Consider the following 27,087-nt stretch of genomic DNA (forward strand, 5'->3'; position numbering starts at 1 on the left):
AATAAATAAATAAAATCTTTTAAAAATCACAAAAAATAATAAAAGATCACCATGTTTAGTTAAATAAAAATTACTGATATGGCCTCCAAATTCTCCTAAGTTCCTGAAAAGCTTATTTTTCTTAAGTATGCCAGTCACAAATAAAGGCAGAAAGGCGCCTCTCTCTTAATGCAATCAACTTCTCTAAAGATCCCATGTATACACACCAGGCTTTGGAAGGATTCTCTAGTGGGGATTTAAAAGGAAGTATCTGGTGGCAGCAGCAGGTCACATGGAGACCTCCAACAGATATTCTCCACCTACAAAAGAAGGGAAGGGCCTCCACGCTGCAATTGTTTGGTAAACATACTACAGCGGCCTTTTTACTTCCGATATAAGCGAAAATGGCTTTTTAGTGCTATATGTTGAAAGCAACAGGTAAAGGCAATGAAGCGATGAGTATTTACAACACAGATTTAATATTTCTATACCAAAATTCCTGAGATTTTCTGCTTTAAGCAGGATCATCCTGCTTAACATCTTGTCTCACTAATTTTTACTTCACTTTTGAAAAGAGTAAAGTGTAAATGCCTAGAAGAATCCATTCACCTTTTCAGGATCAGCTAAGCACCAATTTTTCAAACAGCTTTAATCTGGAGTGCTGTTTTAATAAGACTGTTTATAAAATTATAAAATTGAGGGGTGCCTGGCTGGCTCTGTTGGTTAAGCGTCTGCCTTCAGCTCAAGTCATATCTGGGGTCCTGGGATCGAGCCTCACCTCAGGCTCTCTGCTCGATGGGGACTCTGCTTCTCCCTCTCCCTCTGTACACGCTCTCACTCTCAAATAAATAAATAATCTTTAAAATATTATAAAATTGAGTTGTTTAAAAATTTTATAAAACAAGGTTAAATGTATCCACATTTTAAAAAAGGAATACCCTCACACAGAGAAAGTAATACACATTCCCTAATGTAGTACACATTACATAACTACATGTGAAATTACAAAAAATCTCAGCCATTCATGATAAGTCAGGAATGAGCCTTTCCATACAGCTTTGTTTCCCAGAGAGCTGATGGGCTCCAGAGTTTTCTTAAAATAGAAATATCTCCAAAATGTACCATGTATCTTTGAGTCTCCATGATCAGAACCTAAGCACATAATAAACTTTTTTTCTGGACAACTTATACTTGAAAATACTGCTCATATGTATAAGTTGAATGTAGTTCAAAATGTGATACATATGTGGTCATAGATGAAAATATATGTGCTGAGGACCATGTCATGGAAGGATCCCATTTAACCCCCAAATCTGTCTTCTCAAAAATATTTTGATGTCAACTTCTATTTTGATCATTTGCCTCTCTTCACAGAGGTAGGGTGAGAGTTACGCAGTACAGAATGACTTTATGGGGGAGTACAGTATGGTTTTGAAAAACTAGTTAGTGAACCAAAGGCTAAGAAGTTTCCTGACAAATGGTTTTTCTGTTCTCTAAGTGGGTATCTGCTTCGATGTTGCTATCAGCTGCCTCTGACTTGAGCTGGAGCTTCAGCCCCTAGGGGCTCCCAAGAGCCCTGGGCCGCTACAGACTTCTCCAGCTTTCTCACTGGTGCTAAGTCTATTCAATGGTTGCGGGAGAGGAACACCTTTGACCAGTTCACAGGGGTGGGAGTTCTCCAATGCTTCACTTCTTTTTGCTGAGGTATTCTTACAAACCGTTCGTAGAATGAAATTAACACAATCTCTTCGAAAGGACGATCTGGTGTACTCTCTCTCGGGATATCAAAGCATAAGAAAGTACATATTTTTTGACCCAGCAAATTGCTTTCTAAGAATCTAGCCTAAGGAAATCATTGGCTACGTAAACAAAGGAGGTGTGCAAAGAGGTTGACAGTACCATTGATTATGAAAATAAAGTTCTGCGAAACTTCTAGCCATCTAGGGGATTGGTTAATAAAATAAGAGAGCCAAACAACAGCAAACTATTCATCTATTAAAAATGTAAAATAATGATATAGACCTACATTAATTAAAACACAAAGATTGGGGACGCCTGGGTGGCTCAGTTGGTTAAGCATCTGCCTTCAGCTCAGGTCACGATCCCAGGGTCGTGGGATTGAGCCCCACACTGGGCTCCCCCCTTAGCGGGAAGCCAGCTTCTTCCTCTCCCTCTGCCTGCCTCTGTGCCTGCTTGTGCTTGCTCTCTGTCAAATAAATAAATAAAATCTTAAAAAAAATAAAACACAAAGATTTCCACCATATATTGTTAAGTGAAAAATACAGGGTTTTAAAAATACATATGGTATACATAGGAAAAATTCTGGAAGGATATTATAGGTTTGCAAACAATTCTGGAAGCTACTACAGTCTCAGTAATTTTTTTGACAGTGCCTCCAGGCCAAAACAAATATCTAACAGTGCTGTCTGCTAAGTAGTTAGGTCCAAACAACTTAAGTACTTATGTCTTAATGACTTAGTAGCCATTTGAAAAAAAGTTACACACATAAATTAGAAGAAAAGTACTATTTTTTTCCTTCTTAAATAACCTCCTAATAACTTATTAATAGAATGTGTGCACCTGTTGGGCAATGCATAACTTCAGATCTTGGAATCAGATTGAACACCCTTTCCCTTGTTTCCTGTTTCCTGTTGGTTTTCACATCGTACTCACTTTTGATCATTAACAACTCAGCACCATTGAAAACCCACTTTTGCAAAGATGTGATGTCATCAAAGGAATGTTGTATGATCTTAATGTTGAAACTGTGAATTACCTCCAATAGTGTTGGGCAGATGTGTTTTCCTTGATGGAAAATAACCTGCAGCAACCTCATGAATTTGCTGTGGTGCCCCAGAGCACCCTGGCATACAGCTTGGGAACTGCAGATATATAACAATATTAACAGCTGCTTTCTCTCGGGTTACGGGTGATTAAAAAAAAAAAAAGATTTTCTGAACCTTTTCCCAATAAACATCTGTTACTTTTTACAGTGAGAAAAACCATTAAAATGATTTACATATTTTTAGAATTTTTTTCCCCTTTGGTTTAAGCACCAAACATTTATCTCTCATTATTCCGGAGGCTGAGAATTCCAAGATCAATGCCCAGCTGGTTAGGTATCTGGTGAGAAGCCCTTCCTGGTTTGTACATGGCTGTGTCTCCTCATTGTGAAAAGTTTTTTGTCCTAAAGAAAGATGGATATTCTGTTCTCCTCAATTTTTTACTTTTAGAAAAGTCTAGGCATAAACATTGGAAATTTGATTAAGTCTTGATTGGAAATAACCTAGGTGTCTGTTAATGGATGAATGGATGAAGAAGATATGATATATATAGATATATATATATATATATATAAAATGAAGATTTTATATATATATATATATAATGAGTATTACTCAGCCATAAAAAGATGGAAATCTTGCCATTTGAGACAACATGGCTAGACCTTGCAGGCTTTATGCTAAGTGAAATAAGTTAGACAGAGAAAGACAAATACTATATGATTTCACTTATATGTGGAATCTAAAAAACAAATAAAAACAAAATAAAACAAAATAAAACAAAACAAAACAAATGAATAAACAAAACAAAACTCACAGATACAGAGAACAGACTGGTGGTTATCAGAGGGAAGGGATTGGAGGGTAGGTGAAAAGGGTGAAGGGGGTCAGTTACATGGTGACAAATGGTGACTAGACTTATTGTGGTGACCACTTTGTAGTGTATATAAAAATTGAATTATTTTGTTGTACATTTGAAACTAATATGCTATAAACCAATTTTACCTCAATAAAGAACACACATGATATGTATAACAAGACAAGACCTTAAAAGAAAACGGAAAATCCTGGATGGCACCTTAATGACAGAAAACTCACTCCTGAATAACCTTCTGCAATAACGCTTACTATTCTGAACCCTTCCCTGATACTTACACAGACAGGATCGATGAGGTCACTGGGGTGAGGACACTGACCTAGACATTCACCCTACTTCCTGCAGGTAGTCACTACAATTGGTTAACAACTGACTCTCTGTCCCTCAGCTGATGTGCCTACAACAGAACATGGTCGTGCCCTTGTGGGAACGGAGCTGCAAATGGTCCTTTGGTCTTGGTCTACAGAGCTTCAGTCTCCGGATTAATGGTGCTCCTTTTAAAATACTGCCTGCTGCTACTCACCCCGGTATCCGCTGCCACTGTCTTTAAAGGTCTCTACTACTCTCTTTGTTCCCTTCTGGTTACTTCTGCCCTGTTTGTCAGTTTTTGCACTAAAGAAATGAATGGCCTTTTATAACTTCACCAATTGGTACTTTCAGAACCAACTGAGTAGTATAACAGATATTTAGCTTCCTTTGTAATTAGTTGTTGGTGAATGTTTTGTTTGTTTTATCCCTTATGGGGGTTGGTGGGGACAAAGGAAAATTTTCCAGTTCAAAACTATTTTTAAAACTGAAGTATTTTTAAAGTTTTGGTGTTGATGTTTCATTGTAGTCAATATTTTCTAATCATTTATTTTCTTACTAAAGTGCCCATGGAATTATTTAAAAAATAACTTATTTTTCTAATCTAGGAATGTCTATAAATATATATGTCAATTTCAACTTAACCTTTACAAATTTAAGTTAGATTAACAATGCGGCAGGAGTAGAATGTTTAAATTTTTGCATGAACTTTAATTAGAATGGTCCTAATAGTCTTAAATATAGTCTTTCAAAAATGAATAAGATCTTCCAATCCTCCTTTACCTACCTAATTACTCCCTACAGCACTTACCACCTTTAAACATACTACATACTTTGCCTATCTATCTTGTTAATTGTTTCTCTCTCCTCCAACTAGATATAAGTTCAACAAGGATAGAAATTTTTGTCTACTTTAATCACTGCTATATCCCCACCACCTAAAACAGCCTGGCAAAATGGAGGGGCTCAACAAGTACTTGCTGAAAAGTAACTGAATGAGTGACTAATTCTTTTTTTAAGGGTTTATTTATTCATTTGAGAGAGAGAGCAAGCACAAGCAGGAGGGCAGAGGGAGAGGGAGAGAGAATCTCAAGCAGACTTGGTGCTGAGCACGGAGCCCAACACAGGGCTTGATCTCACAACCCTGAGATTAGGAGCTGAGTCCAAACCAAGAGTCAGGCACTTAACTGTCTGCACCACCCAGGCATTCCATGAATGACTAATTCTTAAAGACCTTTCATAATTCCATTTTTGAGGGCCACAGATGAGAAAAATCTTTCTTAAATGAGCATAAATGTTTATACAAACCAACCACTGGTTTTTCTTGTAAGTGAAAATCAAAGTTAAAAGTCAAATTTGAATACAGTAAAATCCACAAATTACAAGGACCTGACCAATTTTTTTCCTAAAGATTTTACTTATTTATTTATTTATTTATTTATTTATTTATTTGAGAGAGAGAAAGTTGAGGGGGGGGAGCAGTGGAAGAGGGACAAGCAGACTCCACGCTGAGTGTGGAGCCTGACACGGGCCTCGATCTCCTGATCCTGAGATTATGACCTGAGCCGAAACCAAGAGTTAGATGCTCAACTGACTGAGCCACCCAGGCGCCCTAAGATCTAACCAATTTTTTATTGCTTCCCTGTGGGAAATATTTTAACTTTCAAATAAAGAAAACTTCTGATTGTCAAAGTATGGCAAATCCACGTTAGAACACCTAAAAATGCTGATGTGAGCATTAAAAACGTTATCAAAAAAAAAAAAAAATCATGGCCAGGGGCACCTGGGTGGCACAGTTAAGTGGCTGACTCTTGCTTTCAGCTCACGTCGTGATCTCAGGGTCATGAGATCCACCCCTGCACTGGGCTCTGCATTCAGCATGGAGTCTGCTTAAGACTCTTTCTCCCTTAGGGGCGCCTGGGTGGCTCAATCGTTAAGCGTCTGCCTTCGGCTCAGGGCGTGATCCCCACGTTCTGGGATTGAGCCCCACATCAGGCTCCTCCGCTGGGAGCCTGCTTCCTCCTCTCCCACTCCCCCTGCTTGTGTTCCCTCTCTCGCCGGCTGTCTCTCTCTCTCTGTCAAATAAATAAATAAAATCTTTAAAAAAAAAAAAAAAAGACTCTTTCTCCCTGTGCCCCTCCCCACTGCCCTCTCTCGCCAAAAATAAATAAATCTTTCAAAAAAACATGGTTAAACTTTGAGAAAGTAATAGTAATTGTTAAATGTCAAAAATGATGAAAAGACTCAAAGCTAGTTAGATATGTATCCTGGAGACATAAGCCAATCCCTGGTGGGGGTTTTAAGAGACAAAAAGTCTATGGGACAGAAAACACACCTAATGCTCACACCCCTGAAAGGTAAAAATCCTCAGTGGGGTAAGTTTAAAAAAAAAAAATCTCTCAGGAACAGAAGAAAGAAAGAATAAGCCTTAATGATAGGAGGAGAAGGGACAAAGGAAAAAGTTTCCTCAGAAAACTCCAAGTCCACTCTTGCACTGCTTGGGATCAGAACTTGCGTCCTATCCTAAACAGGAACATTTAGGGTAAAAATTGTCCTAGGGTGGCAATGCCTTCAAACACATGACAGAAGCAAATGCAAAGCCCTCTAGAATAATGAACTTTAAATCCAAGTGTCAGGGCACCTGGGTGGCACAGCGGTTAAACTTCTGCCTTTGGCTCAGGGCGTGATCCCGGCGTTCTGGGATCGAGCCCCACATCAGGCTCCTCCGCTATGAGCCTGCTTCTTCCTCTCCTACTCCCCCTGCTTGTGTTCCCTCTCTCGTTAGCTGTCTCTGTCAAATAAAAAAAAAAAAAATCTTAAAAAAAAATAAATAAAAAACCCAAAACTTTAAAAAATAAATAAATAAATAAATCCAAGTGTCAAAAGGATTTTCATAGAGGTCCAAGTAATTGAGTTCACAATCCGAAATCACAAAACACACAAATAAGAAAGCTGTCATGAACAAGATTAAGGGAAAAAAAACCACAGAGTCAAACTGTCAAAGGCTGCAGACATTGGACATATCTGATGCAGAATATAAAACAGTTATGTTTAAAGTCTATAAAGAAACAAAGGATCTTAAAATATGAAAAAAGGAATAAGATGCCAAACATGCCTAGGCAGATTTGAGAAAGAACCTAAAATAACTTCTATAAACGAAATACAACAATTGTAACTAGACATTCAAGGGGCGAGTCCAATTCCGTATGAGATACAGCTGAAAAGGGATTAATGATTTGGTAGACAAATTTAAAGAAACTATACATAGGGGCGCCTGGGTGGCACAGCGGTTAAGCGTCTGCCTTCGGCTCAGGGCGTGATCCCGGCGTTATGGGATCGAGCCCCACATCAGGCTCCTCTGCTATGAGCCTGCTTCTTCCTCTCCCACTCCCCCTACTTGTGTTCCGTCTCTCGCTGGCTGTCTCTATCTCTGTCAAGTAAATAAATAAAATCTTTAAAAAAAAAAAAAAACTATACATAATCTTGTACAGAGATAGAGAAAAGATGAAAATATGAAAGAAAGATTAAAAGTTATGGAGCATGGAGTATGAACAAAATACAGAGAATGAGGGAAAGGCAGCCTTAGAAGTGATTATACTTTTGTTTACCTGAGACTAATAGTGTATGTCAACTATACCTCAATGAATAATAATAATAAAACAAACTTTGCCTGAAAAAGAAAAAAAAATGAGTATAATTAAGACTTTCCAGAACTATCTATCAGTAAATTCAGGAAGCCAAAGGAATCCAAGGATGATTAAAAAAAAAAAAAAAAACCTCACCCAAATAAAGCCTAGTAAAAACTCCAGAACACCATCATCAAAAAAGATCTTCAGAACAGCCACAGAAAATAGCAGATTACCTACAAGTGAGCGATAATTAGACCGAGAATTGATCTCTCAACAGGAGAAGAGAAATCTGGGGAAGATGTATTTACAACAGAGAAAGAAAATAATAACATGGAATTGTATACTCAGCAAAACTACCTTTCACAAAAAAGGCCAATAAAGGCATTTTCAGTCTAACAAAAAATAGGGTTTATTTTCAAAGAACATTCATTATAAGAACTTTTAGGGGTGCCTGGGTGGCACAGCAGTTAAGCGTCTGCCTTCGGCTCAGGGTGTGATCCCGTCGTTATGGGATCGAGCCCCACATCAGGCTCCTCCGCTATGAGCCTGCTTCTTCCTCTCCCACTCCCCCTGCTTGTGTTCCCTCTCTCGCTGGCTGTCTCTATCTCTGTCGAATAAATAAATAAAATCTTTAAAAAAAAAAAAAAGAACTTTTAAATGACATAGTTCAGAGAAAAGCCAGAGATCTGAGGGAAAGGGAATGGTGAGCAAAAAAAATAGTAAACATATGACCAAACTGAAATAAATATGGACTGTATAAAACAAATGCTGACTGTATGCAAACTGTAATAATGTCTGATACAAAATGAGGGTAAAGGGGCACCTGGTGGCTCAGTCGGTTCAGTGTCTGCCTTCGGCTCAGGTCATGATCCTAGCGTCAGGCTCCCTGCTCAGCCGGGAGTCTGCTTCACCCTCTCCCTCTGCTGCCCCCCCCCCCCCCCCCCCCCCCCCCCCCCCCGCTCATGTTCTCTCTTTCCCTTTCTCTCTCTCTCAAATAAATAAAATCTTTTAAAAATGAGGATAAAATTGAAAACTGGATAACAATAGCACTTTAGGTTTAAAAAGAATGATCAGAATTAAAGAATTCTAAGATTCCTGAATCATTTGGGAGAAACGGAAGATAGCGTGTAGTGTAAGACTTGATTAAGTTAAATAGGATGCTAACAACTCGAGGGTAAGCACTGAAAGAGAATATAGTGCGTACAACTGTCAAACTAGTAGAAGAAATAACGTGGAATTACAAAAACCAAAACAAAGCAAATCTTGTCTAACCCAAATGAAGGGAATAAATAAAAAATAAAGCACAGGAAAAGGAGGACAAATAGAAAGCAAAAAAGAAGATGGTCAAAATGAATGCAAATGCATGTTATTTTTTGTTTGACTGAAAATGCAAATGTAATTGATACAATCTACTAAACAATAGAAATGTAGTATATTTTCTGGTTAAAAGATAAAGACTGTCTGATTGAATTAAAAAACAGAAAACATGTTTACATAAGCACTTGAATGTGAATGTTCATAGCAACTTTATTTATAATAGCCCCAGACTGGAAAAACCCGAATGTCCAACTGGTGAATGATGAAACAAATTGTGGTATATCCATGTGATGGAATGATACTCAAAAATAAAAAGGAACAAAGACTGATACATGTTACAACAGGATGAATATCAAAAGCATGATGGTAAATGAAAGAAGTCAAACACCAAGGACTATCTACTGTATAATCCCACTTATATGACATTCTAGAGAAGATAATACTCTAGTGATAAAAGCAGCTCAGTGGTTTCTTGGGGCCCGAGGTGAGGGAAAGAACCTGCCTGCAAAAGGGCATGAGGAGCTTTCTGGTGTGATGGAAATGATCTGTATCTTTATTGTGGTGGTGGTTACATGACTGTATACACTTGTCAAAATTCATCAAACTGTACACTTAAAATGTGTGAGTTTTTACTGTATATAAATTATACCTTAATAAAGCTAATAGAACAAAATCCAGTTACAGTATTTACAAAAGACAGATCTAAAAACCTTTTGTGTCCTTGAAAAAAGCAAACTGGAAAAAAATATTAGTAGACAAATACTAATCCAGAAATCTGGTTTAGCTGAATTAAACCCACACAAAATTAATTTTAGGCAAAGAGATTAAATGGGTCATGACATATTAATAAATATATTTCATTCACCAGGTAGATATAATAATAATATATGTCTCACAACATCTTCAAAACACATAAAACTAAAATTCACAGAACCCCAAGGAAAAACTAAACAGAGGACAATTTTATTTGTAAATATAAATGCAAAAATCTTGAACAAAATATTAGTAATTGAAATCTAGTAATTTATAAAGAAAAATAACACGTCTAAGTTTGAATTATTCCCATAATACAAGGTTGTTTTAATATCAATTATTCATCACATTAGCAGATGAAAGAAGTAGAAAACACCTGATTATCTCAAAGGATGCAGAAAAAGCATTCAAGAAAATACAGCAACTAGTCATGATTAAAACTCCTAGTAAACAAGGAACAGAAAGAAACTTCTTCAACTGGATAAAGGGTACCACAAAATAATCTGATAGCAAACATCACACTCAAAGGTAAAGCTTTTAAGTTATCGCCTATAAAGTCAATGAAAAGATAAAATTTGCCATTACCCCTTCTACTTACAGTGAAGATTCGAGCCAGCTCAATAAAATGAGTAAAAGGAATTAACATTATACAAATTTTAAAGGAAAAAAAGAAACCCAAAGGTATCATTTCTTATTGATGATATAAATCTAAATAGAAAACCCTAAAGAATTTACAAGTTATTTTTATTTTATTTTTTAAAAAAATTATTTAGGGGCACCTGGGTGGCTCAGATGGCTAAATGTCTGCCTTCGACTCAGGTCTTGATCTCTGGGTCTTGGGATCGAGCCCCATGTTGGATGACCGGCTCAGCGGGGTGTCTGCTTCTCCCTCTCCCTCTGCCTCTTCCCACTGCTCGTGTTCTCTCTCTCTCTCACAAATGAATAGATAAAATCTTAAAAAAAGAGAGATTTATTTATTTATTTGAGTCAGAGAGGAGCAGAGGAAAAGGGAGAAAGAAACTCAAGCCGACTCTGTGCTGAGCATGGAGCCCAAAGCGGGGCTCCATCTCACAACCCTGAGATTAGACCTGAGCTGAAACCAAGTGTTGGATGTTCAACTGACTATACCACCCAGGTGCTCCTACAAATTATTTTTATTAATAAGGAAGCCAATAAGGTTACCATATACACGATAAAATTCAGGGCCCTTCAACAGTGAAATGACTAAATAAATTATAGTATAATAAGTATAATAAAATAGAATACAATAATAAAAATGAATGAACTAAGTTATACACATGAATATGGATGAACCTCAGAACATAATGTTTTGGCAGGAGCAGGTCACAAAATAGTGAGTATAATTCTATTTGCATAAAGGTTAAAATAGTATTGCATATTATTTAGGGATATATACATATGTAGTAAAACTAAGCAAAGGCAAGTGAGTGATTATCTCAAAAATCCAGGAAAGTAGTTGAGGAGAGGAGAATGTGATCCAGGAGAGAGTTACATCTGAGTCTCAAGACTAGTGATAATGTTCTTGAGTTGAGTAGAAGAAATGTGGATGCCTCCTTACTTTATTGTTTAAAATGTGCCAAAAAGCTGTATATTCCCTTCTGTATGAATGGTATACTTTTTAATTTAAAGAAGTAAATGAACCTTGTCAAACTTTGTCAAAATGTGTACTTTAACGTATTGTAATAATGATGTTCGTGGATGGCTCAGTTGGTCATCTGCCTTCGGCTCAGGTCATGGTTCCAGGGTCCTGGGATCGAACCCCACGTCGGGCTCCCTGCTCAGCGGGGAGCCTGCTTCTCCCTCTCCTCCCCACTTGTGCTCTCTCTTTTGGTATCTCTCTCTTTCTTAAATAAATAAATAAAATCTTTAAAAAAATAAAATATTGCAATACTATTTCAAGTTGGAAAACACAAGCATTTAGGAAGTAATTTTTCTATATCTAAATTTTAAGATTAATATTTATTTATTATTTTTACTCATTACAGAAAAGCTTAGCGTCTTCATTCATACAATGATTTTCCTAGTACATTAAAATCACAAGAAACTCCCTTGGTAGGGTTTTTATTTTCTGGATTGGCTATTTTATTTTTATTTTTAATTGAGGTATAATTGACATACATTATGTTAGTTTCAGGTATACAATGTAATGTTTTGATATTTGTATATATTGTGAAGTGATCACCATTCTCTTGATAGGTTTTAAAGGTACATAGCAAAATCACTGTTTTCATAACTGCCTGCATTAGACAAAAGAAAAACAACAGAAGAACAGATGATAAGGACAGAACAGTCACTAAGAAATGCCCCAAAGCTTGAATTCTTACATTAAAAACAACTTCTCAGTGGAAAGACCTAATCCCTTTGTTTATTTTTTTTTAAAGATTTTATTTATTTATTTGAGAGAGAGTGAGCGAGCGAGTGAGCATGAGTTGGGGGCAGAGGCAGAGGGAGAGAGAGAAGTGGGCTTCCCATTGAACAGGGAGCCCGACGCAGGGCTCGATCCCAGGACCCTGGGATCATGACTTGAGCCAAAGGCGGACAACCTAACCGACTGAGCCACCCAGGCGCCTGTAATCCCTTTTTGTTTAAAAGGTAATTCTTGGAAAGAGCAATTTTGCTCAGGCAAAAATGATGAGCTGATCAATATCAGAAAAAGTTGAAAATATTTTCCTTTCTCATAAAACGTTTTAAAGTTGCCAGTATAACTAAAACAATATTGATGATCCAGCTATCTGGATACCCTACCCCAAATATCTCAAATGGTACACATTACCTACCCTCCAAATCAGTCTTGGGTGACAGGGTCCAGTCACCCAAGCTGGTCCCAATGCTCTCATTATCTTACAGCAGCCCTCATGCTCCTCTCCTCCAATACATCTCCCACTGTCCACAGAGCAATCTTTACAGAACAGAAGGATTACCACATTATTTTCCAGCTTAACAATCTTTCAGTATTGACCCATCCTCACAGAGAGGAGCCTCCAAGCCATTTAGAATACAGCCTCTTTTCTAGCTCTTCCGTGTGTACACTTTAGACCAGAGCACTGCAAACTGTGCCTCTATGTTAATATTAACATGTTAATGTTAAATTATGATTCCATGGGTCCGTACATTCGCATACTGCATGCTCTTTTCTCTTCTTGAAAAATTCCTGCTGACCTCAAAATTATGATTCAACTTCAAAAATCTGTGAAACATCTCCATTCTGAAGGCTTCCCAAATCACTCTAGTCTGCACTCCTTACATACCTCACTGCTATCATTTCACTGAACGCACACTGCTTCATTCATCTGTATTTATCTGTACGTCTGTCTTGCTAACTGCACTGCAGGCTGCTTGAGTGCAGGGATGGTATCTTATTTTCCTTTATGTCTCCAGGGTGCATAGCACCACAGCTGGCCCATAAAGAGCTAACATCCATTGAGCACCCACTGTATGCTAAGCTTTGTACCAGACTTTTCACGTTAGCACCCTGAATTCCCACAACAATTCAATGAACTATCTATCATTATCCTTTTTTAGCAAAGAAGTCAACTGAGATTTAGAGGTTAACATCCCAGGATCTTTCAGTTAGTAAGTGATGGAATTCCAATTAGACCTTGGGTCTATTGGACTCCACTGCCTATCTTAACATCTTGTATCTCTGGTGAAATGTAATGCATGATATGTGAAACAGGTCATGTGAAAGCTCACCAACTTAGGCTCTGGGTTAGAAGCTGTAAAGTTTACGCAGAGTATTGGAGGAGCCATCAGAACCCCACAATTCTCGGGGCACCTGGGTGGCTCAGTCGTTAAGCGACTGCCTTCGGCTCAGGGCGTGATCCCGGCGTTCTGGGATTGAGCCCCGCATCAGGCTCCTCCACTGGGAGCCTGCTTCTTCCTCTCCCACTCCCCCTGCTTGTGTTCCCTCTCTCACTGGCTGTCTCTCTGTCTGTCAAATAAATAAATAAAATCTTAAAAAAAAAAAAAAAGAACCCCACAATTCTCTGCTTCTACCACTGATTAACGATAACTCAGAGCTGTCCCAGGCTTTCTCTGGACCTCACTTTCCACACTTCACGGACGTCACATCACATTCTCACAACACTCTAAAGTGGATGAGAAAGTCTTCTGGATCATAAATCTAAGTATTCTTTCTAATTACTGGCCTTGAAACACTTCTTCTTTTACTGAAAAGCTGTTCCTGTAGAAAGAATGCCAGAAGCCATTTTGGATAGGGTCAGGAAAACGTCCACTTTTGTTCTCAGCCCAGAGCAGACACCTGTACTCTCCCTTTCCCAGGCACCATGGACCGGAGTAATAGCACACCACCATGAAGCTGGCCAAAGATACACTTTCTGTAACGACTCTGCACAGATGAGAAAGTGAACAACCTTGTGTTTGAATAATGTGCAGGGTGTGATACCAACAGAACCTCCACCCTCCTTCCTGGGGAAATGCAAAGTTAGCTGTGGCCTTTTCACAAACCTCGAAGAGGACGAAATGTCAGCTGCAGCTCTGAATTTCCTGGCTTCATTCCACTTACCTCACCACCTTACTATTATCTAAAATGACATGCTGGATGTTAATATACTACATTTAAACATCGTCCCTCAATCAGACATCACGTTACAAACAAACAGCTACATTCTACAGCCGTTCCTGCTAGAAACAAAAAGCTTCTAAACATTTTTGAAAGGAAAAAAATCTGTTTGTTCCCAGATGTATCCTGAGCCATATTTTGGGGGGCTTGTCTATTAGCTAGTTAGTAAAAGCTAGATATACCTGTCACTCCTATTTACACACACTATTGGTTTTAAGCAACCACTCCTTCCCATCTCCCAAAAAAGACAGCTAAGAAAACAATGTTCACTTGGAGGAAGAGAAACTAAAATTCTTTTTGCTGTTCCTCTCAATCAAACCCTTGCAGGAACAAAAGTATTCACTGTGGTTTATACAGTTGTCACTCAAAAAATGGTACCTAGAAAGGCCATGTGCCTTCCTATAATTTCACTTCTACTTAAGGAGTTACACTTTACCAATACTTGATTTGAGCACAAAATGCAGAGCTGCTGACTGGCATTCTGGCAATGGTATGGATATTTAAAAAAAAATACATCCCACCCCTTGTGTTCCTGGGAGACATTGTTAAACTCTAATATGTTTCTATAAGCAGGGTCAGCCTGGCTTCGTGGCAGGGCTGGACCACAGATGCCCATGCATGTACCAAGCCCTGTTCGGAGCTACCTGCTGTGATATGTGGTGTACATTTACGTTCCCTAAAATAGCCTTAGGAGGTAAGGTATATTCTCCCCTATTATACAGATAGGTAAACTGAGTGCTACGTGAAGTTCCCCAATCACAGTCAGTTCAGTTTGCAAAACTGGAATTTGAACAGTCAGACTCAGAATATGTAACACAGAAGTTCTTTAAGAGCACCAAGGAACAGGGTTCATTCGTTCACAACCCTTGAAATACACTCTATTGTGTGCTAATTTTTCTTAAATATCAGGAGAAACTGATCATTGATGAAATGTACCCATCAAATCTTAATAAACATTTCAATGATCAAACAAGTAAACCTAAACTAAAATCAAGACATTACGAATGTCCAAAAAATAATAAAACTATGTCCCTCAAAAGAGCCTGCGGGTGCAAATATTTAGGAAAATAAATATATTTCAACTACTGCCCTCTCCTGGTGGTATAACTAACCAAAGGTATGTAACCTTTCCTTAATTCAATCAACTTAGAAGATTTTTATCTGACTGATTGATCAAAACCAAAAATGTAGGTAAAGAAAGAATGTAAGGCGCTTTTTCAAGATGGGACTTTGTTCTAGACTGTAGTCAAGAACTTTCTACCTGGGTAACTCTGAGAAACCACTTCTCTATCCCTCTGTTTTCTCATCAATAAAGTGGGAACAATAATATCTCCTCTGTCCACTTCAAAGTCATCGTAAGCATCAAATAAGATAATGCCTGTGAATTTTCAAATACACTTGGTCCTTGAACAACACAGGTTTGAGCTGTGTGGGTCTGTTTATACATGCATAAATACACTACTGTAAATGTATCTGCTCTTCCTTATGATTTTCTTAGTAAGACTTTCTCTTCTCTGGCTTACTTTATTATAAGAATATAGCACATAATATATAGAACATACAAAATACGTGTCTGTCAACTGTTTATGTTATCGGTAAGGCTCCCAATTAACAGCAGGATATTAGTAAAGTTTTTGGCAAATCAAAAGTTACACATGGATTTTTGACTGCACGGGGGAGAGGCTGGCACCCCTAATCCCCATGATGTCCAAATGTCAACTGTACTCTAACTGTATAATCTTAGGAATTTTTTAAATTAATCTACTAAAGCCATTTACAGCCACATTCATTAAAATTAAAATTACACTGGGATGCCTGGGTGCTCAGTTGGTTAAGTATCTGACTCTTGATTTTGGCTCAGGTCATGGATATCAGGGTTGTGGGATCGAGCCCATATCAGACTCTGCACTGGGCATGGAGCATGCTTAAGATTCTCTCTCTCTCCCTCTCCCCACTCCTCTAAAAAAAATAACTTGATATTACATCTACTCTTTAATCTTGAAGTTCCGTTCCTTGGAACCAATGCTAAGAATTACCAGTACTTGTTTGCAAGGACATGTACGAAGATGTTCATGGCTATGATGTTGACAATGGAAAAAAAAATGACCAAGGTAAACATTGTTCAATAAACTAAGAGATAAATTATAATAATTATTCTATAGAAAATTATGAAGCCACTAAAAAGAATGAACTAGAGTTTTGCTAGTTGAATCAAGAGATTTCAGCAAGGTTTTTAAAGGAATGCAAGATATAAAAAGAAATGTAATAGAGAGTCCCAAACATCTTAGTGCATTTTTAAACTTTAGTTAATTTCAGAAGTATAAACATTATATATTTACAGAAACATCATTTGAGAGGTTAATCAATGAACAATTAAAAATGTTGATGTTTCTTATTAAAATTCAACATAACAGAAGCTGTTGTACACAAAAATTTAACAAAATGTGCCATTAAAAATTTACAAAAGTATTAAATAAGTGTAAAATAAATACAAATAATTAAATATTCAAGTGTTTCTTTTGTAAGTGTATAGCAACTATGATTCTGAAGTGATTAACTTAAAACTGCACTGATGCTTTGAGAATACCCCATATAACATGCTTTCATTTTTATAAAACAAAATAACAATCTCTGCCTCCCCCTCACTTGTGCACTAGGGTGTATGTATGTATTGTGTTTATAGGATTCTACACTTATATAATCGATTATATAAAAATGGGAAAAAATATGGAAGGCTACTTGGGCAGTTAGAGTGGGAAAAGGGAGGAAAAAAAGGAAAGTGATCCAGGCAAAAGGGAAAAAGTTTTTTAAAAAAGGGGGTGGGAAAACTAAAAGTGTACATGCTATATCATCACACTTATGCACTTATTGAAAATCACTTGTATTATATAGATATATATATTTACTTTTTTTTTTTTTTTAAGAAAGGAAAGAAACTTGCCCCATGTCCCACACTAAGTAAACAGGAGGAGAGCCCGAACTTGTACCTAAGTCTCTCTGACCATGAGCCTGGGCTTTGAACCACTCTAACCAACAGCTAGCAGGGTGTTTACACTCAGAACTACCATGACTGTGGACCACAGTGGCAAGATTCACTAGGCCTGTGGTTGGCAGCTTTAAGATGGGGTTCCAGACCATGACTTGTGGACCTCTGGAGCTCTTTTCAAAACAACTGTTTGTCCTTCAAACTTCTCATTTCCAGTACAGCATGGTTGACACTGTAGACAGAGCCTCATCACAAGTGTTTTGGTTGATGCTGATAGCAGCCCTCTGTCTCACAGATATATAATTTTAATCACTGTTGCTATGAAATTCTTAGGGATCTGTTCATCTCTGAGTCAAAGACACCTTTTTTCCCCCGTCTTAAATAAGCTAAAGGTGGAAACATGTTGACAATCTCTAAATAAGCAATGCACTTCCTTCCTCTAGGCCTGTCACACACCATTCCCTCCATCTGGAATGCCCTTCCTCTTTTTCCTCTGCCTGGGAAACTCCTCTGCATTTTTCGAGACGTAGCTCAAATGCTACCTTCTCCATCAAGGTTCTTGTGTCTTTCCCATGCAGAACTGCTTCACCCCTTGTACCCCCACACTGGTTAGGAGAGGCATCTCTCAGCGGTTCTGAGCTCTGCTTTAATTAGGGGGTTAGATGCTGACTTTCCCATTGGAGTGCAGTGTCTTATTTATCTCTGTACCATTTCTCACCCTCATTCACCTTGCCCTAGTGTCTAGCGTGGTGCTTGGCACATCGAAGGCCTTCAATAAAATATTGGTTCCGTGGAACTTTGAGATTGAGAGCTTATTATTTCACAAGGTGCATAAATATTAGGTCCAAGACATAGGCAAATCACAGGGCAAAGAATCCCTTGCCTTTAAGTAATATCTAACAAAATCTCTACTAGGAAAGATGATAAAACTCACACAGGTGTATCTTCATTCTTGCCTTTTCCCAACTCAGCAAAAGCAGGACCATCTACCCAAAGTCCCCCAAATCCTTTCAAATGTTGGCTTTAGGTGTGAAACTGCACCTGGAATATAAGTGTGTGTGTGTGTGTGTGTGTGTGCGCGCACACGCATGAAGGTGTATGTACACGTGTATAGAATGCCTCTTCACCAATTCAGACCAATATTTACCTCCTAAGTGGGAAATTATTACTTTTTAAAAATTTTTTTAAAGTCGTCTTTACACCCAGTGTGAGGCTCGAACTCACAATCCCAAGATCAAGAGTAGCACGCTATACTAAGCCAGCCAAGTGCCCCCGAAGTGTGAGATTATGTACAGAAATGACAATGGCTGACATTTGTATAGCACTTTGAATGTATTTGCTTTCAGAGACATCATCTGATCTGTGGTATGGAGGAAATAGCAAATCAATTAACGGATGTATGTTTATGTTGATACTGATTTTGCAGCAAATCATCACATTGAGTTTGTGTCTTGATCACAAGTCCATACCTGACAATGGTGACTGTAAGTCCCTGCTGCGAGAAGTAAGATCTGTGAAATTTGAACACACCTAGCAATGCTTATCTCTGTTATTACATAGCATACATAGACTTAAGCAAGCGAGAAAGTTTTAATAAAAACAAATAATTCTTGTCCGTAAAAGTGAACAGTATCCCAGTGAAGAAAATGGTCATTTATCTGTTCCTATTGCCATCACTGAAAGCAGGAAAAACATTTGGTTAATCCATTTTCAGTCATTCTTAGATTTGAGGAGGGTAAGTTCAAACGGAGGAAACTGATGTAGTGAAGTTAACTGATTCTACTCTACAATTCATCCTGACCAGCTCCCGGGGCTCTGTGAGCTGCCTGTAATCAAGGATGTTTGGCTGAGTTGTGCTAGCTGTCAAGGTTTACTAAGCCGAACTAGTTAATGAGTGATGGCTAGGTTTCATTCCACGTCTTCACATCACCCATGAAGCAATTAAGTCTGTACCTCACGGTCTCCCACAGGAGTTGCAAAGGTGCCTTCATCTCCTGAGAAACTAAATTCAGTGTGGTCTGAGGGAAAACAAACTATGTTAATCGTGAGAGGTGGCAAAAGATGCCTTCTTGCAGTGTCTATGTTGGGAGAGGAATGTTGCCAATTTCTTTTTCCCCCCATGTAACTTGTATAGCTGTTTCTTCTCTTTTTACCTGTCTTTCTGAAATTATAAATGGCTCTTATGAGTTGTTTATATGAAACCAAGTACCCTGACCCACAGGCAAGGTATTCTTGGAACTGCTGAAACAGCAAGCAAGATAATGATATCATTTTAGAAAGTGCCAGGCAAGAAAGCTCTGATTAACCACTGAAACATGCTCAGTGGAGATATTTGTAAATAGAAAGAATGTCACTTTAACATCTCCTCTTTATCTGGGCTCCCCCTTCCTGGTATGCTGCTATTGTGAATATTTCCTCTTTCGATTCCTGCATATAAGGAAGGTTGTTTGATGTAAGGGAGTAAAAGTCTTTCTGGAGAAAAAAAGGTGAGTGTTCGCAGAGATAATGGAAAGATTTTGAACCTCATCCAATATTCATATGCAATCTTACTACTTTGCATAACCTCCCTCCATCTGCCTCCTCTTATTCCCTCCCTACTTACTTAGCCAGACCGGGCTTTCTCTTCTGATATTCATTCTCCACAAGCAACACAGGAGCTATGAAGAAGAGCAGGCTTGTGGTGGAAAGTGGAAGGACCAGATGAAGTTTTCTGAAAGGGATGACTGTAGGGACCCTGAAGCAACTCTTCCTAATGCAAGGGGTGAACCCCAGCCCAGGGGGCACATCCATCCTCTGGGAGGTGGGAACTGGTCTCTGTCACTCCTTAGAAACTCCTTCAGACTCCATCTGCTTCCAAGGTGCTTCGAGAAGCACCATCTTAAGCTTAAAGGCGTATGGACTCAAGCAGTTGTTTATGGTATGACTAAGGGGGTGGCAAACAGAGAGTTAGTGATTTTTACAAGTGGACCCCAATCCTTTCACGGTGCTTGGGCCAATATGCCTCTTTTCACCTGTATGTGTGAATAGAAACACCCAGAGAATTAGTGGGTGTGTTAGTTCTGTGGTTGGTGGCACTACAGGGTGAGCTCTTCAGAGATCGAAGGAGTTAAGAGTACCCAATTAGCTACCAGAAGCTGAATGTCAGCCAGTATGAATGGTATGTAGCTGGGCAGTTTTCCAAAACCCACGCCGTGGCTGCATATCAGGAAGACTGCTATAAACAAGTGTGCATGTGTGCATGGAGGCTGATAAGTCAATGAGGAAAGATAGACACGGAACAGCAGCCCAGCCCGAGGAAATATGCAGAGCCGGGTGAGTTTCCACTTTAGGTGAACAATAGCTCTGTTTTGGAAACAGGTCTGGATGGGCTGGTGAACAGTTAGATTGCTCCTTTAACTTGTTATACATTAAATGACCATTTTAGGGGACCAAAAGCTGGATTCTCAACTTTCAAACTATACTTAATCATAACACTGCTAAAATGATGTTTTAAAAAATATTTAATAGGAAACACGCAAAGATATGGTAAGTGAAAATAGCACAAAGCAAAACTGCATACATAGATCTCAATTATGTAAAATATACAGATACATTTTAAAAGATACATTAAAAATGCCACTAAAATGTAACACTGGATAGTCTTCTCTAGGTAATGGGGTTACATGTGATTTTTGTTTTTTCTTTATACTTCCCCTTTTTAATTTTTCTAAAATGAACTTGCATCAGTTATAGAAACTAATAGAAAAACACAAGTTCTTTAATTTAAAAAATTTATCTCATGAATGAACAGACATGGATAATTTGTGAATGAGTCACCTAGGTTGAGGAAGGCTGCAAAAGCACAAAATAGAACCATCCGTAATGCTTATAAAATGTTAACGCGAATTTGTCTTCACGTACAAACACATGAGTATCTTCTGTCTTACATTTAAACTCCTAGAGAGCAAAGGCTGTGTCTAATTCTGTGCAGTGTTTGGCTCAATTAAAAACGCAGATAGGACATAATTTTTTATGACAATTATACAAATGCACCTGATTTTTATTCACTCTGGTAGCCAGCCTGGAAAATTCCTTAGTGTTACTAGTGCCTGGACAGGGACGCGGAGCAAGAACATACATCCTTTCTCCAAATCTAAAACCTCTTAAAAAAACTACTTCTTAAGCAGCATGTACATTCATAGGGAAGACCGGCCTCTACTATGTTTAAAGTGGAAAGAGAAACAGTACTGGAATTTTCTCTGTTCAAGCCCACTTCAGTGTTACATAATGGATGTAATCCTAAGGATTAGTTTAGAGTTTGATTTCAATATTAATTCAACTACTGGACTCAGCACTGACTCAGCCCCTGGAATTAATATAAAATAGAGACACAAAAGAGTTTTTCCACTTAAGAAACAAAACCAAGTCCAAACAGAACTAAATCAAACCACTTGTATGAAAACACTGGAGCCGTAAACAAAGAAGTGGCTTCCATTTCCAGTGTTTTCTAGACACCCCTCCCCCCAAAGCCCTTCCTACTGATTCCTGCAAAACATAACCAAGGTTACTGTAACATTTGAAGTCACTCTGGAGATACACCTTGCTGTCTATAAACAGTAGCTTTTTTCTTTTTTCAGTGTAGTAACTGCAAGAAGATACAAATGACTGTCAGGATTTGGAGTTGATATTCTTACTAGAAGTTTAAAATACAGTGTATCAAATCTGGTCCAAATGAGTCAGTTCCTTTCAAGGTTATCATGAAATAGATGAGCAGGCAAATGTGAAATCCCAGGTGCTTATTAAATTGAAACAGAAAAGTCACTTTTGAGAACTCTGCCTTCACTCCTCCCCCATCCCCATCACAATGGCTAGTATTTGTCAACTTTCCACCAGACGCTCAGTGTTACATTTATATGGGCATGATCTAACATAATCCCCAAAGAAGCCCTGGGAGGTAGGTGTTTCCATCAGTATTTTAGAGATGATAGGTTTAGGAAGACACTTGGGAGCTTGTCCAAGATCTCATAACTCCTCCGTGGCAGATTTGGATTTGAACCCAGGTCTCTTGAGGCCCAGGGTGCAAACTCTGAATCATTAAGGACATGGTGACTCTAGGGACCTAATGACGTTGGAAATCAAAAGTGAGATAAAAATATAACTGCACCACTTTTAATTGAGTCTGTTGCATATACATAGTTGGTCTTCCCCTATATTAAGCACGGTGTCCTATTAAAAAAAGGTGACAAATTCTGACAACAAAAATCTGCTGAGGGAAGCTAAGATTACTTACTGAAGTAATAAGTCATGTCTCTTATTGAGAACATGGCAATACTGAGGCTTGGGTGTGGTCACCTGAGAGATCTGGAGGAAATCTAGAGGCAAAATTTACCGAATTTTCTATTGCACAATACAATCTGTCTGTGGAAAGCACCCCCTAAACGGAAGTATCTGTCAAAGTAAAAATAAACCCGGTTAACAGCATCTGAAAAATATATTGTGAGTGGGATTCATATTTCTTTCATTTGCTACAGTACATGCATATATTTGGTTTTTTGGTCCTATTTAAAACACACACACACACACACACACACACACACCCCACACGCACGTGCACACACACACACACGTAACTTTTCAACCCAATCTACAAAATTCTGACAGGGACTAACATCCATTTTGTAGGAATTAAGTGGAGGAGGCCAGCTGAGTGCGTCACACAGTCTCTTCTGGGGGGTTTCCTCCTGCATCTCACAAAGTCACAGGGAGGCCAGGCGCACTGAGGTCTCAGGTTTGCACGAAAGAGAAATCATTTGTGTCTGTTCACGTAAAGACCGTTCGTTCTACCCATAGTCATAAAAGCCAAACTGACAGAGTACTTGGAATGCTTACTTATCAATCTACACTGAAAAACAGAACTTCCCAGAACATAATACTGGGGCAAGCTTATTATTATTATTTAATGAAAACATCTACTGAGAGCCTACCACGGGTCAGGATCTATCCTAGGCACTTTCACTTTAGTGATTTCATTTAACTCTCACGACAAGCCTTTGAAGTATCTTTTGTGTACGTGTTTGAGCTGAGGAGGCTGTAGCCCAGAGAGGCTGAGGGCCTTGGCCAAGGTCACACAGTCAGAGGAGCAGCAGAGCTCCCAGCAGAGCCCAGTTCTCAATGCTGAGGCCGGGAGTCTCAATGCTGGGAACACATTAAGTTCAGAAGTGCTGGCAAGGAATGAAGTGATTGTAAGTTGGTGTCATTAAACCTAATGGACTTAAAATGGATTGGTAATATGTTTTGCCAATAGCTGCCAATTGGTCCGCAATAATCAGGGCCATCTCTACAGTTTTCAGGTTCCCCAACTTCTTTTGGTGTCTGCCACACGGACTAGCCGTCAACTGTCTGCTTCTGATATTAACATGTTATAATCTCTAAAGCGTTAAGTTTAGCTAACATTATCGACATTTATTTTTATTTTTGTTGTTTTGTCTAAGTATGGATTACCTTCTGGGAATTTTACACATAGCTAATCTCAGCCATTTTTATGTTGCTGTTTGAGAGTTTCAGTTTCTAGTGATGATATTTTCTGCCACTGTTCCTTGAAATTCAAATTTTGAGGGTGTTCATTATTTGGTACCTGGGCACTAATTTATTTATATCTATTAAAAATATGTACGTAAATATACATGGTACAAAACCATGTGCCATACTGTGTACTCATTCATGACTAAGAGGCACGAATAGTTTGTAAACCTATCCTAGGAAACTAAGTCAAAGAATATACTTAATAATATTTTGTAAAGTTCTTTTTCTTTTCCTATTGAAAAATTTGACTGAGTTACTTCATACTACCAATTCAGTTCAGGCAACTCTAAAAAGTGATTGATCATCATGAACATTTCACATTAAATACTTATAACAAGAAGTGGTGGTCCTAGAATGAAAAAAATAACACAACAAAAGGAGGCTCTCTGAAAATGTTTTTAGCATTAATTAACAAATAAATAAAATCAAACCAGTTTCCAAAATAAAATCAAAAGAGCTGTGAACATTTTGCCTGCTTTTGACTTCAAATGACAAGCTTGGCCTGGAAAATAAATCTTAATGTGACTGTTCACAGCAACTTTGAAGACAAATTAATATTATTGTAGCCTACCATGATTACTCTCATTTAAAAAGTCTCCAAAGAAAACAGAGCCAAATTTCAGAGGTCGAGAGAGTAAATGGTGGCAATGCACACACACGTAAACGTTCATATTAAGGAGTCAAATGCAAATTTTTAAAATCCAACAGAAAAAAAGAAACACAATTTTGGGAGAGAAGTAATGTAGGTAAACATCCCTGATTTTTTGAAAGGCGTATCTAAGCATCCAAGAAATGGTGGTTTTGTTTGCTTTAACGGAACTGGGATGTTCTGGAGACAGTGGTATGTTGTTTCAACACAGTGACTGCAGGAGTCACATTCAAAAGTGGACTTCCATTAGATTCAAACTGAACTGCTGTACAGGGTTGCTATTTAATTCTTTCTCTTCCCTATCAGAGGAGGATGTACCAGAGGCCTCCGTTTATTTGCTGAGCAATAGGGCTCTTGCTTCAGGTAGGTTCATCTGCTGAGCCATGACACATATGAGAAGGCTATCTGGCAGGACAGCACGCTGACACACTGGAGGTACAGCAGCCAAAGACCCGAAGCTTTGCACCCCTGGGCCTGGGCTTCCTCATTGTGGCAATCAATCTATTCATGCAGCACGTCCTTCAGGCATTAACATTCCAACTATCCGAGATTCTGAATAAGAAAGTGCTATTTTAAGCAATTCTTTAAACTAAGATTGCAGATAGCAACGAAAAGTGTTTGGGCCTGAAAAAAAATGTTCATTCAACACCCAAACATAACTCACTTCTAATGAATTAACTATTCTTCCGCTAATAACAGAATTTTGTCATCATCCACAAATACTTATTGCACATTTGCCATACACAGAAGGTTTATCTTAGAGGACCGAGAAGCCATCATCTATAATAAAAACACTCCAAGTTTCCCTTACGGGTCATACTGGAGGAAGAAGATAGAATGCACTCATTTTCTCATCTATACTGTGCATGACAGCCTGCGCACAATGAAATTTATAGAAAACTAGAGTGCTACAGTCCCTACAGACTTCAGACAGAATCTGGCCTATAGATCTCTTTGTGTGCCGAAGCCCTGGAGAATGTGATGTAATAAGCCATGAACCACTCTCTCCAGAAAAATGCCTATGCATACAAAATATGGGACTCAATTCCTAGCATTTTCTAGCATTTTACAGACATCCTCTGAAGCCACCCTGGGCTAAGACATGAGGCTAACAACTCCTGGTCTACTCCCACTGCTTCCTCATACATATGGTGACACCAAGTTTCAAATAGGTGATGTGACTTGGCCACAGTCACACAGCAGAAACCATGAACAGAATAAATGGCATGAAACCGAAAATGATATAGATACCCCTCAAAACTCTAAATCATCCTTTTCATCAGAAGTCAGGCTTATCATGTTGCTAGGAAAGGTGAAAAGGTGAAATGTTTTCAGAGGAATATACCTTTCTTTTATCTTAGGGTTCTAGCTGAGCTTCTCACTGGAAAATAGGCAGGTTTTCTTTATCTTGCCCTCAGGCCAGGCCCACCCATGGTTCAAGGCTGCCTTTTTCTGTGTTTGCCTCAGCAAATCAATAAAACCTGCATAACCTGGCACATTCAGAAAGGGGGCAAGTGTGAGAGCATGAATTAGAAACTAGTTTTCAGGAACCTAACCTGAGTTCTAAAGAACTCTGTTAGTCAGATAGTGGATGTTTAAGAAGTATTCTGAATCATACGTAGACTGCTCATTTATTTCGGAAGTGGCAGTCTGCTAACAGTGTTAGCAAGTTCCAGAGACCTGCTTTAATGAATAGATGGGACTAATTTCCAACTACTACATTAGTTTGCTCATTTGCAAATGGCTTTTTTTTTTTTCCAAAAACTAAAACCTTCCTTCTGGGAGTTGCATTTTACTTTTAGCTTTTAGCAAATGCATCTAATATATTTCAAATTCACTTCACCAAATACCCTCCCACAAGGCAATGTGACAGAACAAAAATGTGCATGTGTTTTGGAGTAAGATTTGAATTCAGACACTGGATCTTCTATATCTAGACATGCGATTCTGGCCTCATTACTTAAACATCTCTGAGTTCCCCCATCTGTAAAGTGGGAATAATATCAACTCTTGCAAATTGGCTGTGAAAATTAGCAATAATGTAGTCTATTATAAAAGGAGCTAGTGCAGTATCTGGGAAACATTAGGCACTCAATTAAATGGTAACAAATTAAAATAATGATTAGTTATCAAAAATCGACAAAGGATACCAGACCCCTCTCCAAAATCTGAATTCATAACATTTAAATGAATGAGGACTTAATTCATTTTTAAAATGACTCTAATACTTGTTTTAGTCTATTTTGACATATTAAAAAGTATAACCACTAAAGCTTAAAAGGCCATCGTTCAAATAATTATCTTTACTAAAGTACCACTGTCAGGTTTTTTGACCAAAGGAAATCCATTGTTACCACTGATAGGTTTTAAGTCTTTAGATAACATCAGTGTTTTAAGGTACCAGAATAATAAAACAGCAAGAGAATGGTTTCTTGACATGGAACTCATGACTAAAAGCCTAAATTAAATATTACGGTTCAGTAGTATTAATGTGTTTTCACACTACCTACCAAGTTTTCAGACTGCACTCTACTTATCCTGTTTAAATTGCTATCAGTATCTTTTTCGTGGGAAATTTCTTACAAATTACTTTGAGCAGCCAAAAATTTACAGTGGAAATTTTTTCCCGTGTCCTTTTTTAGAA

At 38.3% G+C, this 27,087-nt stretch overlaps 1 protein-coding gene across 12 annotated transcripts in view; it reads right to left on the bottom strand.

The window, feature by feature from the left end:
* BACH2 (BTB domain and CNC homolog 2) overlaps positions 1 to 27,087 on the bottom strand; it is a 376,418-nt gene that overhangs the window by 224,028 nt on the left and 125,303 nt on the right. The gene's annotated exons all lie outside the window — the stretch shown is intronic.

Source organism: Ailuropoda melanoleuca, chromosome 10, assembly GCF_002007445.2.
Source record: "Ailuropoda melanoleuca isolate Jingjing chromosome 10, ASM200744v2, whole genome shotgun sequence".
NCBI lineage: Eukaryota > Metazoa > Chordata > Mammalia > Carnivora > Ursidae > Ailuropoda > Ailuropoda melanoleuca.